This window comes from Microcaecilia unicolor, unplaced genomic scaffold, assembly GCF_901765095.1.
Source record: "Microcaecilia unicolor unplaced genomic scaffold, aMicUni1.1, whole genome shotgun sequence".
In the NCBI taxonomy this organism is placed as follows: Eukaryota; Metazoa; Chordata; class Amphibia; order Gymnophiona; family Siphonopidae; genus Microcaecilia; species Microcaecilia unicolor.
The window spans coordinates 99,521-110,648 of record NW_021963338.1 but is presented as its reverse complement, the minus strand read 5'-3'; the positions used below and the strand labels follow the sequence as shown (position 1 = coordinate 110,648).

General features: G+C 45.2%; 1 pseudogene; it reads left to right on the top strand.

Annotated features, from left to right (window-relative positions):
- Nucleotides 1–950: 950 nt before the first annotated feature.
- On the top strand, nt 951–2,331 carry LOC115459208 (annotated as a pseudogene).
- Nucleotides 2,332–11,128: the final 8,797 nt, after the last annotated feature.

Sequence of the window (11,128 nt, the reverse complement as noted above, 5' to 3'; positions counted from 1 at the left end):
CAGACTTCGGTGGGAGGGGGGTCCAGAGCCCGAGGTGAGGGGGCACATTTTAGCCCCCCCCCACCATTGCCCTCTTGACCCCCCCCCCTCCCACCGCCAACCTGCTGTTGCCTACCTTTGCTGGCAGGGGACCCCAACCCCCGCCAGCCGAGGCCCTCTTCTTCTCGCAAAAGGCTTCCTTCTCTTTCGAGGACGTCAGAAACAGAAGGAAGCCTTTTGCGAGAAGAAGAGGGCTCGGCTGGTGGGGGTTGGAGTCCCCCGCCAGCAAAGGCAGGCGACTGCGGGTTGGCGGTGGGAGGGGGTCGGGCAGGTCATCGGCAGGGGGGTCCAGGGCCAAATCTACGGGGACCCAGGCCCCACATAGCTACGCCACTGGTGCTAAGAGGTGGCTGGAACGCCCGGGAAAACTACAGCTACCGCTGGCCACCTTTCAGCGTGGCTTCGTAAAAGGACCCCTAAGGAAAGAGCCAGTGCCTTGTCCTTTCTCAAAGCTCATCTCTTTAGCGTGGAAGGTTTGTGTTTATGAAGGGTGGATCAGGTTGCTACCAACGGCTAAAAAGGACAAGCGGATGATGGGAGCAGGAGAAATGTGAACTTTTAAAACCAAGGGTTCCCAAACCTGGTCCCGGAGGCACCCCAGTCAGTCAGGTTTTCAGGATATTCACAATGAATATTCATGAGGAAGATTTGCATGCAGTGGAGGCAGTGCATGCAGATCTCTCTCCTGAATATTCATTGTGGATATCCTGAAAACCTGACTGACTGGGGTGCCTCCGGGAACCACTGTTTTAAACAATTGGTTTGGTTTTGGAAGAGTTTAATTTCATATAGGCACCATGACATGGATCATAAAGGCTTCTTGTGCTTGTAAATTCTGTTATTTTATTGTTCATAAACCACCTGTTTTGCTCCTTCCTTGATTGCCATGTTTCAGAAATTTGGGTCTTTATACAATGATACAATTCCTGTTCTGTTCTTTTCCCTCTGCAGGGTTGATGCTTTGAATGAAAGCTATATAAAGATCACTGGAAACGAACGACTCCAAGCGTCCTGAGGATTTTCAGACACCAAAAGGCTCCAGACTGTCGGAAGAAAACATACAAAACCTCAAGGGCCATTCGATATTTGCTAAGCAAATCTTGAACACAGCAAAACCATGCCAATTCTAAAGCAGCTGGTGACAAATTCGGCAAGTGCCAAACGCCGCTCAAGGGCAGACCTGACAGCAGCGATGATCAGTGCCCCCCTAGGGGACTTCCGCCACACTATGCACATAGGGAGGTCAGGAGATGCCTTCGGGGACACATCCTTCCTCACCACCAAGCCAGAGGAAGCGGAGCCTGAAGAGCTGGGTTCCAAGCCCGGCTTGCTGTCCCAACATTTCGCAGCAGCAAGCGGTCTCAGTCAGTCACTCGCAGTGATAAGAGACATGCTGGGGTCCCTGAGGGACTCGGCTCTTTTTGTGAAGAATGCAGTTCTCTTCCACAGCTCACTGAGAAAGAGGCGGAGAAAGGTTCCCGCAAGTTGCCTAAAAGCTTGTCCTCAAGTCCGGTCAAGAAAACTGGTGATGAGAAGTGGAGGAAAAGCACATGAACGGTGCATCAGCCATGGGGCAACACCAGTCTGGACCCAATCGTGACTGAGCAGGACTTCGGGGAACTGACAGAGTTGCCTTACACTGTCCCTAAGAACAGCTATGGTATGAAGCATGCCGAATCCATCATGTCATTTCACGTTGACTTGGGACCTTCCATGCTTGGAGACATTTGAGCATCATGGACAAAACCCAGTGGGACCAAGATGAGATGGACCTGGGCTGCCCTGCATATGAAAGAGGCTTTGAGAGAGAGCTGTCCAGCAGGACCACAACACCGGCCCATCAGCCGTACACTGATCACAAACCTTCTGTAGCACCGGTAATGGCATATTTGGGGAAGAGATGCAAGCAGCTACTTACAGTCCAGGCTCTGGACGCAGCACTGGAAGTCACTTGACCAAGGACAGTAGCTCTGTGTCCAGCTGCACATCTGGGTCTCTGGAGGAAGGCATGAGGTACGAAGCGTGAGGCACATGCTCAGCAGCACATCTGGATCCAACCAACTGCACGACAAAGACTTCTCCTTCATGGATGAGGAGGATGATGAAATCCGAGTGTAGACCAGATCTAAAAAGGTGAGAAAGTGAACATTATCAGGCTTTGATTTCTCTCCTTAATACTTTGTTTCTTGGACCAGTAAGTGAACGAAGGATGACCTACCGCTTACAATAATGGAAATCAGAATTATCCAACAAGTGTGATATGTGAGCAACAGTCCAGAGCCCTCCTCTCTAAACTACAGGGATCTTACATCATTTCTTGAGCTCCCTATACTCCTGGAATGTGGATATACCAAACCTGAGCTCAAGATGAGTTACTTACAGGTACACAAGCTAACGCCCTGCCATCGAAGTTTATAACTGAGACCACAGAGGGGAAGTGACTTGCCCGAGGTTACAAGGAGTATCAATGGGAAACGTGGGATTTGGACCTGGTTCACAGTAACCACATATAGAAAAGTCCTTTGGATGTCACAAAACCTTTCGGACATTAGAGCCCACCATAGCCTTTCACCCAGGACTGGTCTGGAAGACACGAGCTGATGGTTTCTGTTGAACAGTTGCTTATGGAGTGTATAACATTTTCATTTTGGCTGTGACTTTGCAGGGATAATGGCTCCCCACAGCGTTTCCAGATGTCAGCGTTGTTAGCTGCTCCAATGAAGCAGTATTTGGTGAAATGACAGATGGGTATAAGCTCTGGGACCCCAGAGCTGCATATTTTTCCAAGCATTTGAAGTCTTTACACTTCTATTTTTTAATATTGGACATAACAGTTTGAATTCTGCATACACAGAGGTAAATTCATTCTCGTAGGATGCTGATACAGATGGGTAATAGCAGTGAGGTTAAGCATATCCCCTGGATTCTATATAGGGTCACCTAAAGGTGAGCTCGGAGCCCAGATGTGCACATAAATTAATTCATCAGTAGGGTGTTAACAACAATTATTATGTTAATTGCCACAAATTTGGCTTTACATGTGCATCTGCCTATTTATAACGCTGTGTGCCCAAGTGTCTCATGTGCAACCCAAAAGGGGGTGTGGGCTATGGGAGGGGCATGTGCATGTCAGGGGTGTTCCAAACGTTATGTGCCCAACTTGCCTTCCAGGATTTACACCAGTTTCAGCTGGCGTATGTTCTCCTGCCCAAAGTTGGGTGCAGAAATCTGAAGGGGCTCTCGCCATGCTCGCGAGAGCCGTTTCTTAAATTTTGAAGAATTTTGGTAGTCGGTTGTTAAAGTATGCCCCCCTGTGGCTACTTTAAGAGCCAGCTCCCAAAATGTATGCTCGGGCCCCTTCCAGAACTCCCTTTTACTTTGCTAGCAGGGATGCCGAGCCCCACCAGCCAAATAAATACACTGCCATTGCTTCCCTCTGTTTGTTTACGGCTCTAAGCAGCAGGTCAGAACTTTTTGCGTATGCTCTGACCGTGGGGTGAGAAGTTTCCGGCATTATGCTCAGAGCCAGAAACAAGCTGTGGGGAGTAGTGGCAGTCTATTTGGCTGGTGGGGCTTGGCATCCGTGCCAGCAAAGGTATACCTAGCGTGCCCACATGGGGGGAGGGGGGCAAGAGGCATGCGTTGCCCCCTCCACCCCAGTCCACAACAGTCTCCTTCTCACGGACATTGTTAAAAACTTACCATCACACACTGGTTACATGTCTCCTAAAGATGTATCTTGCACAGCTTCTGGCCAATTTTTCAAACTGGCCACATTGGGACATAGTCCACAGGTGTTTATACCTGTGGACTTTGCACCAATTTTCAAAGGAAAAGCTCCGCGTGGATTTTCACTTGGACATATCCATACTACTACTATTTAGCATTTTATAGCGCTACAAGGTGTACGCAGCGCTGCACAAACATATGTACATTTATATCCACTTCTTTGAAAACGATGGGGGTAATTCTGAAAAGGACGCCAAATGTAGGTACTAGGATGCTGCTTGCTTAGCACAAATTCTGTATCGGCAATTATACAGTATAATTGCTGTCATAAAACACCAGCGTAAGTCTGCATTTACGTGCCAACATGGAGGTGTTTTGCAGTCATTCAATGTCAACAGCTGCTGCAAATGACCTGGGCTGCATTTTGCATAACTGATGCCCGGGTTGGACACGCCCCTGACCTGTCCGTGCCCCTCCCATGGCCACACCTCTCGCAGTTATGCACTCTAAAGTTCTAAATTAGTTACATGCATAACTGCTGTTGAGTGCTAATTTTCCCATCAATTAACTCCAATTATTGGTGATTATTGGTCGTTAGTACCAGTTAACACCTAATTTGCCAGTTAACTTACACATGTAACTGGCACTCCTCTGTGTAATTTGATGCACTAAAAGCACAAAAATATGCCTGCAAGATTATAGAATGAGGGGAATGTGTGCAGAACTGAAAGGCAATTTGGGTCCTTGTGCTTAAGCCCAGGAAGTTCCAGACTCAACAGTAGGGAGATCAAGAATGGAAACCTAACCCAACAAAAACCTTTCCCTCTCCCCACCCAACACACAGGCCAACCAGTGGAATTCCCAGTATGGTGCCATCACACCCCCAATCCCATTTTCACCACTCGCCCCCTTGCCTTCCCTCTCCATTTGGGCCTTGAGATCTTCGGTCTCCAGTTTCCCAACATTCCTTTCCCGGTTCTGTATTTGAAAAGGATGGTGGAGGAGCTCCGCCAGGAATTGCATGAAAGCTGGTGCTCCAAGATCAGGAGAATGAACTGAATGCAGCGGTGAGAACAAATACCCTGATATTTATGACATGGTGCCTAGGTAGGTGAGAGTTAAGTATTGCTAAGTGCCTCTGTTATAGCTGAGCCTGGCTTTCTTCAATCTAGTGCCACATAATTTTATAACACTATTTTTCTAACGTAATGTAATGTAGCAAAGGTTTTTTTTTTGTTGTTTTTTTGATTTTGTAACTCTGCCAAGGTACAAATGGCAAAAGTGATGTCCAGAGGCTCTCTAAGACCTGCCCTTTGCAGACACTGGCATGAAACACAGACTGTAGATTCTCTTTTTTGTACAATGTACATATGAATTGTAAACACTAAATAAACAGAGCGAATAGTGACTTTGTGAGGAATGAATTCTTTCTGTAATTCCACTCACTTCATGTGCCTCTCGTATTGGCCTGTCATGTGTTCTCATGGCTTAACACGTAGAACTCTGTTCTCTCGTGAGCAGATCTCAAGCAAATTACTGAGGGTCATCAACAGTTTGAAATGTATCACCACAAGCATTTGAGGGGCTGTTTTACTAATCCACGTAAGCGTTTACGCGCATCCAACACGCACCAAAATGGAGTTACCACCCGGCTACCTTGCGGAAATTTAGTTTTTGTCGTGAGGCCAATACGCACGCGGCAAAAAATACTTTTCGGATGTGCGTGTCGGATCCACGCCAAGTGACATTTGACATGTGTAGGTCTTTGCCGCCCGGTTACCTGCGTGAGACTTTACCGCTAGGTCAATGGCTGGCGGTAAGGTCGCAGACCCCAAAATGGATGTGCGGCAAGTTTTGATTTTGCTGCCTGTCCATTTTCGGCAAAAATTTTACAAAAGGTCTTTTTTTACAGGCGCGCTGAAAAATGGATCGGTGTGCGCCCAAAACCCGCGCCTACACTACCGCAAGCCATTTTTCAGCGCACCTTAGTAAAAGGACCCCTGAAACAAAAAGCTCACACTGCAATTTTTGATTGATCCATCATCTTTACATAGTCACTGGCTTAGTGCCTTTTGGTATCACCTGCACAGAAAACACAGCCTGGACTTTGTATTGCAGTTCGACTTTGTAGTACCTTTGAATACAGTGGTGTGTGGTTGTCGTGTTGGGCTATGCAGAAATAAAAGTCAACCAATAACTTCCGGTGATGTGTTAAACTGTGCATGGTACATTTTTATTAGACCAACTTAATCTGTCACCTGTGAATTACCGGCTGATCTTCTTTCTGTTGTGAAATATGGACCTCTGAGTTGGAAAGGACAGAGCGAGATGGCTTTGTTACCGCCAGACTGAGCAGAGCTGGCCTTTTCCATGCTCTACTGCTGGGGCTTTCTGAATACTATGTTGCACTTAGACCAAATATACTGGAGGTGCCGTGCCCTGCATTTCTTACACCAATCCTCTCTGGGAAGGGATGTGAGACTTCAGTGTCTGGCATGCATGCATTTATTTATTATTTTGGATGTAGCTCACATTTTTCTCAGTAGCTCAAGGTGAGCTACATAAGAATAGCCATACTGGATCAGACCAATGGTCCATCTAGCCCAGTATCCCGTTTCCAACAGTGGCCAATCCAGGTCACAAGTACCTGGAAGAAACCCAAATAGTAGCAACATTCCAGAATCTAAAGACTAGCAACATTCCGGAATCCCAAAGAGTAACAAACATTCCGGAACCCCAGAGTAGCAACATTCCATGCTACCAATCCCAGGGCAAGCAATGGCTTCCCCATGTTTGTCTCAATAGCAAACTATGGACCCTTTCCTCCAGAAACATGTCCAAATGTTTTAAACCCAGATATGCTAACCCCCCCTGTCCTGGGGGGGGGGGGGGGGACTTACAGTCTAAGGGTCCCTTTTACAACTGCAGTAAAAAGTGGCCTTAGTGCATCCTTACTTGGGTCATTCCCAGGCACTAAGGCCATTTTTACTGCCGGGGTAAAATGGCCATGTGCTAATTTTCCTATTAGTGCATAAGCCCCGACTGTCACCTATTTTGTAGGTGGTAGGGACTCGTGCGCTAAACCTGCGCTAATCAGCATGCAGCAATGCCCATGCGCTAACCGATTAGCACTGAACACACCCACTCTCTGTTCCCAGACCCACCCTTGTTGCTAAAAAAGAAATGTTATTTTTCAGTGCATGGGTAGCGGGATGCTGGAGCGCACCCCATGGTACGCCATTTTATGCTGCAGTAAGTTTGTACCTGAGGCAATGGAGGGTTAAGTGACTGGCCCAAGGTCACAAGGAGCAGCAGTGGGATTTGAAGTGGGCTTCCTTGGGTGTCAATCCACCGATGTAACCATTAGGCTCCTCCTCTTCTCCATATATGGTGAGAGGACTTTTCATTCATAGGTGTAAGATGGGAGAATGAGAGCAGTCATAGGTAACCAGTGTGCTTGTGTTACAAATGTTCACCCATGTATTTCAAGGTTAGGTGGCTTACAAAAGGACCGAGTGTGGCTGTACCACATATGCCATGAAGTATGAGGGACTTAGCCAGAGATCCGCTCATCAGAGTTATGGATTAAAGCAACTGGGGTTTTCAATGCAACTGTCAGCACAGATGTCTGTTAATGAAATACAACATCTCCCCAAAGCCAGGAGCAGAGAGACATGGTGAGAAAGGGCAGACATAGGCCCATGTATATAAAAGAAAGACCAGAGCAGGCTTTCCAATCCTGACATGGTTAGGCCCCTCTGTTCCTTCTTAAAGGGGCAGCCCACTATTTCATCACCAGCAGGGCAAGTCACATGAAAGACAATTTACACACATAAAGGAGAGCACAGATGGTTAGCAGAATTGTTTAACCGGCCAGACACAAATTTGGTAAAAGTGGGCTAGAAACCAAGGTTTTCAGGTCTAGCTATCTGTGTCCTGTAGCAACTGGATTATTTTGGACACAACATTTTAGACAAAATCTAGAAGTAATTTGATCTCACTGTGCAAGTATTTCAAAGGGTAAGCAAGTCTTAATGTGTGGAGGCGCAGCCTAATGGTTAGTGCAATGGCTTTAATCCTGGCAACCTCAGTTTGATTCCCACTGCAGTTCCTTGTGACCTTGGGCAATCACCTTCCATTGCTCCAGGTATTGAAGAAAACAAAACAACAACAAAAAAGATTTAGCTCTGTAGGGACAGAGAAAGTTCTGCATATGTGTACAGTGCTGCATAAGCCTAGTGGCACTATAGAAATGAGTAGTAATTCCACATTTAGGAGCCCTTTTACTAAAGGGTGCTAAGCCCAAAAGACTTGTGAGAACAGGCTACCACAAAATGCATTACAGCGTGTTGCAGTATTTTGCCTGTTAGTATATGGTAACCTGTGTGTTACATCTGTTTAAAAATATTTCTTGAAGGGAGCATGTCATAGAAAGTGGGCATTCCCACGTTATCCAGCTAGGGTGTTAGGATGAGTGTGTGCTAATTAGAAAATGCAGGATCAATGTCAGGAGTGGAGGAGTAGCCTAGTGGTTAGTGCAGAGGACTTTGATCCTGGAGAACTGAGTTCAATTCCCACTGCAGCTCCTTGTGACTGGGCAAGTCACTTAACCCTCCATGGAATGTTGCCAGTGCAGGAGTAGCCTAGTGGTTAGTGCAGAGGACTTTGATCCTGGGGAACTGAGTTCAATTCCCACTGCAGCTCCTTGTGACTCAGGGGCAAGTCACTTAACCCTCCATTGCCCCTGGTACAAAATAAGTACCTGAATATATGTAAACCACTTTGAATGTAGTTGCAAAAAAACCTCAGTCTTAAGTAGAGGAGTGTGGTAGCCATGTTAGTCCACTCTTAAGGTTATCAATAGAAATCAAACAAAATAAGATGATACCTTTTTATTGGACATAACTTAATACATTTCTTGATTAGCTTTCGAAGGTTGCCCTTCTTCGTCAGATTGGAAATAAGCAAATGTGCTAGCTGACAGTGTATATAAGTGAAAACATTCAAGCATTACTATGACAGTCTGACAGGGTGGGAGGATGGGGTGGGTAGGAGGTATACATGGGGACATCAAAGCATGTCATTGATATTCTAACAGGATGGGTGCGGATAGGTGAGGGGTGGGTGATCAACAGAGACATACAGCTTTATGGTTTATAATGGGCTAGGAACCCCAGATCCGTCCTATTTTAACACCCAACAGAAAGGACTTAACAAGGATCTGGGGTTCCTAGCCCATTATAAACCATAAAGCTGTATGTCTCTGTTGATCACCCCACCCCTCACCTATCCACACCCACCTGTTAGAATATCAATGATATGCTTGATGTCCCCATGCATACCTCCTACCCACCCCCACCCTCCCACCCTGTCAGACTGTCATAGTAATGCTTGAATGTTTTCACTTATATACACTGTCAGCTAGCACATTTGCTTATTTCCGATCTGACGAAGAAGGGCAACCTTCGAAAGCTAATCAAGAAATGTATTAAGTTATGTCCAATAAAAAAGGTATCATCTTATTTTCTTTTCCATGTTTTATTTTTGTTTGATTTCTATTGATAAAAAAAACCCTCAGAAAGGCAGTATATCCATTTCCCTTTCCCTTCCCTTAATGCGGAAATACTTAGTGCCTTCCAAATAGTAGGCAGTAAGGATTTTTGCATTATTTTGCAGGTCTTTCGTGCTAGAGACTAGCTCATGTTTGTAAATCGCTTAGACTTGCCCTGTCCAAAATTTTGCGATTAATCAAAACTTTTAATAAACGTAAACATAATAGGAACATTATTAGCGCACAACCTGCAAATAAAAAAATTTAAAGAAAAAGCCCTAAAATATGCCATGTTAAATCTGAGCTTAGCACATGGGAAAGTCTTGAGTTAAAAAGCGCTAAACCCAAATATTACCACACTTTAGTAAAAAAAGCCCCTTATTTTGCAAAATATGAAAATAATCAGTTATTAGTTCTGAATAATTCCAGCCAGCCATGGTTTAGAGCTGCCCTTCCCTTCCATCAATAAACATGAATTTGAGATCAATTCAAAATTAGTTTTATCTATGGGATTGGTAGCATACAATCTTGTTATTTGGGATTCCAGAATCTTGTTACGGTTTGGGATTCTGGAATCTTTCTACTCTTTGGGATTCTGAATTGGCCACTGTTGGAAGCAGAACACTGGGGTAGATGGACCTTCAGTATGACCCAGTATGGCTATTCTTATGTTCTTAAATATTTTTTTAAGCTAAGAAAGCACATGCATAGATACATAAGTATTGCCACACTGGGACAGACCAAAGGTCCATCAAGCCCAGCATCCTGTTTCCAACAGTGGCCAATCCAGGTCACAAATACCTGGCAAGATCCCAAAAAAGCTCAATACATTTTATGCTGCTTATCCCAGAAATAAGCAGTGGATTTTCCCAAGTCAATTTAATAATGGTCTATGGACTTTTCCATTAGGAAGCTGTCCAGACCTTTTTAAAACCCCGCTAAGCTCACCACCTTTACCACATTCTCTGCAACGTGGTGAAGAGTGAGTTTCCTTATATATCTGCCCAGAGATACAAACTGATTTCAAATAAGAGCATAAGATATCCCACATTAGGTCAGATCAAAGGTCCATCCAACCCACCATCTTGTGTCTGATGTGGCAGTGGTTGCCCTAATCTACCTAATAATGATTTATAGACTTTACTTCCAAGAACTTTGTCAAAACTCTGTGTAAAAGCTGCCATGCTAACTAGTTTCACTACATCTTCTGGCAATAAAACTGTGCACTGTACGAAAAATTCCTTTCTTTGATTTGTTTTAAACCTGCTACTTTCATGGAAGTTCCCTGGTATTTGTACTATTGGAAAGGATGCAAAAACACCCTTCTTACAAGTTTGAAGTGATTCATGGGTGGTGTCATTTGCTTCTATTAAAGCATAAGATCTAGCTCCAGATTGTGCTATATTTGAAATTGTAATACAAAGATTTTCCAGAACTGACTCTGGGGAAAAGCCCATTTCAGTAAATTGTTCATGCCTTGGGTTCTCCTTTTTTTGTTTAGTAAACTTCCTCCTTTCCGCTCTCTGTAGTTCAGTATTTTCAGCAGCCCCAAATCATGCTGCAGTGTGTTTCTGAATCCACCCTTTGTAAGGAATAGGGAGACTAGATCAAAGTCATTATGCTAATACGGGGGGGGGGGGGGGGGGGGCAGGGCTATGGTTTTCACCATAACAAAATATAAAGATTACCCTGCAACATCTATGCAAACGCATCTGATCACTATTCATGGGAGCAGGGGCGTAGCCAGACACCCAATTTTGGGTGGGCCTGGGCCTAAGATGGGTGGGCAGAAGAACTCCACCCTGTCCC